Below are 2783 nucleotides of genomic sequence, written 5' to 3'. Positions count from 1 at the left end.
ATTATCCCTTTCTTATTTCTCAGTTCCATCCAAATAACTTCCCTGGATGTATTTCTGGGTATATCCTCCCTCAGCACAGCAGTAATGCTATCCCTTATCAAAAATGCCGCTCCCCCTCCTCTTTTGCCTCCCTTTCTATCCTTCCTGTAGCATTTGTATCCTGGAACATTAAGCTGCCAGTCCTGCCCATCCCTGAGCCATGTTTCTGTAATTGCTATGATATCCCAGTCCCATGTTCCTAACCATGCCCTGAGTTCATCTGCCTTCCCTGTTAGGCCCCTTTGCTTTGAAATAAATGCAGTTTAATTTATTAGTCCTACCTTGTCCCTGCCTGCCTTGATTGTTTGACTCACATCTGTTCTCAGCTGTACCTATCTCAGATCGATCTCTTTCCTCACTATCTCCCTGGGTACCCCCCACCTTACTAGTTAAACCCTCCCAAGCAGTTCTAGCAAATTTCCCTGCCAGTATAGGGTAATAGGAAGTGGTAACCAAATTTAATTGAGGACTAGTCAGGAACTGATAGTTAAGAGGCAGAGACAGTCAGCTAAAATGGGTAGCTTTTCAGGTAAGTAACTTGGAATTGTCCAAAGTTTTCATGAGAGCTCTTGGAGAATTGCCCATTGGAAATCCAAACTTCCCAAGTAACTTCTATCGAGTCAGCATGTCTGGACTTGCACAGAGTTTTACTACACATTGTGTTTGTACATTGGGCTCCAGATTATTAGTGACACAATGATCAGCATCCTAGAGGTACTTTTAACGTATTGTAGTAAAATGCAATTAGATAAAACCCTTTATGACTTCCACAGGTTCTACTGGACTTAAAGGCACATATTGCACAACTGGTTTATCACTTTAATTGCACATTTAGTTTTAATTGTGTAAGTGTACAGAATTGCAAATGTAACACAGGAGGCTTCAAATTTACTTCTGTATTTCTTCAAAAAAATTCATGTCTTGGTCACTAGTGTGATGTTACTTCTCTAACTCCCTGCTAAGAATGTTTCATATGTCTCAAATCCCTGGCATAGTCAGATTTTCCTTTCAATCCAGTCTGGCTACCTGTTCTTCTCTGTTTCACTTTCATTTTCTGTCCTTATATTTTCTTTCCTTGTTCCTCCACAGATTCAGCACTTCATAAAGCTTCAAGAAATGAACACAATCTGTCACTGACTTCATAGAATTCTCACCTATTTGACCAGCCATTGTGTGAAACCCTTTTCACATCAATATAGTAAAATTTTCAAAATTTGAAGTTTTTCAGCTAAATTATTATAACAAGTTTAGATCCTAGCGTACAGAAAGCCTGGATTCAGTAACAATTTATAGAAAATAAATAACTAATTACTCATTAACAGTTTCTGGGTTTATAAAGTGCATTCGTCTCAATAAATTGCTGTGTACAATATACCTGTACTAGTGAAGAAGTAGCAAACTCTGAGAAGGTATAGGTGAGCAACATCAGATACTAGAAAGCTTTAGTACAGAGAACTATAGATTGCTCCCACAGAATTAAAAGCGTGAAACACACAGCCCGCGTTAAAATTAAAGTTTCAAAATGAAATGGAAGAATTAAACCGGACAGAAAACAGGATTACTTTATTATTATTGAGTCAACCAAAACAACGAAAAACATAAAACCGAAAATTTCAGTAGGACTTACAGTAAATGCGGCTACCACAAATTGCGAGTACAGAAATTGTTTTAAGAGCTTAATTTATTCTTGGGGAACATCCCGGAACTGAAGAGCGCCTGGCGCATGGACAAGGTGGGTCGTTCCACTGAACAACTCTGCAATTCTCTTCGTGTTTAAACAAAAATGGCTATTATCAGATATTTGATTTTGACATGTGACAATTTCATACTTAGTATCACCAAAGCACTATTACCGTGTACTTGTTTGTACTCACAAAAGTAATTACAAACCTTATATGTGGAATTTAGTTTTTCTTGTTCTACGAGAACCTGTTGTAAAGTCTGCAGTAAGTGCCAACTGCCAGAAACTGTATTGCAGCCGGTGAGATCTGCTCTGCTCATAGTAGCAATTAAGCAAATAAGGTCACATGGGAAACAACTGTTAGTTAAGCCTTTGCGCAAGACTTGCCTGCCACTGTACAATGTTGGAAGGATTTGCAGATTGACAATCAACTTTGTATCGTGATCACATTCTTCCTTGTCCACGAATGCCTGGAGTATGTATCAACAGTTTCTGACTCCGTGAAAATGCTACCCACTTTGTCACAAGACCTCCATAAACCTAGTTAAAAATCACACAACACCAGGTTATAGTCCAACAGGTTTAATTGGAAGCTCACTCGCTTTCGGAGCGTCGCTCCTTCATCAGATGATAGTAGAGGAGGCTTGGACCTGGTGTTGTGTGATTTAAAACTTTGTATACCCCAGTCCAACACCGGCATCTCCAAATTATGACTTCCATATACCTAGGCTGAGTAGAGTCGAGAGTGTGGTGCTGGAAGAGCACAGCAGGTCAGGCAGCATCCGAGGAGCAGGAGAATCAACGTTTCGGGCATAAGTTTCTTGAGGAGCTTATTCCCGAAACGTCGATTTTCCTGCTGGTCGGATGCTGCCTGACCTGCTGTGCTTTTCCAGCACCACGCTCATGACTCTGATAGTTAGCATCTACAGTCCTCACTTTCTCCACCTTGGCTGAGTACAATGATGGCGTGGATAGTATCGTCTGCAATCATTCCCTAATAATTGTGATTGTCTATCTAGGAATATCCTGGAATTCCCTTCCTAATGTCATTGTGTGTCTACCT

The 2783-nt window shown here is 40.2% G+C and overlaps 1 protein-coding gene across 2 annotated transcripts in view; it reads right to left on the bottom strand.

The window, feature by feature from the left end:
• The window catches only part of LOC122559643 (apoptosis facilitator Bcl-2-like protein 14), a 21174-nt gene extending 19067 nt beyond the window's left edge, over positions 1-2107 (bottom strand). The window contains exons 1-2 of one of the 2 annotated variants that reach the window (XM_043709453.1): positions 1930-2107; positions 1667-1804 (exon numbers count right to left, since the gene is read on the bottom strand). The gene's annotated coding sequence lies outside the window, so the exon portion shown is untranslated. The remainder of the gene's footprint in view (positions 1-1666; positions 1805-1929) is intronic. The other variant, XM_043709452.1, reaches the window with a different exon arrangement.
• Between the last annotated feature and the right edge of the window lie 676 nt (positions 2108-2783).

The sequence above is a fragment of the Chiloscyllium plagiosum genome, chromosome 19 (assembly GCF_004010195.1).
Source record: "Chiloscyllium plagiosum isolate BGI_BamShark_2017 chromosome 19, ASM401019v2, whole genome shotgun sequence".
Taxonomy (NCBI): Eukaryota; Metazoa; Chordata; class Chondrichthyes; order Orectolobiformes; family Hemiscylliidae; genus Chiloscyllium; species Chiloscyllium plagiosum.
The sequence above is the reverse complement of the archived record's forward strand: the minus strand, read 5'-3'. Positions and strand labels throughout refer to the sequence as shown.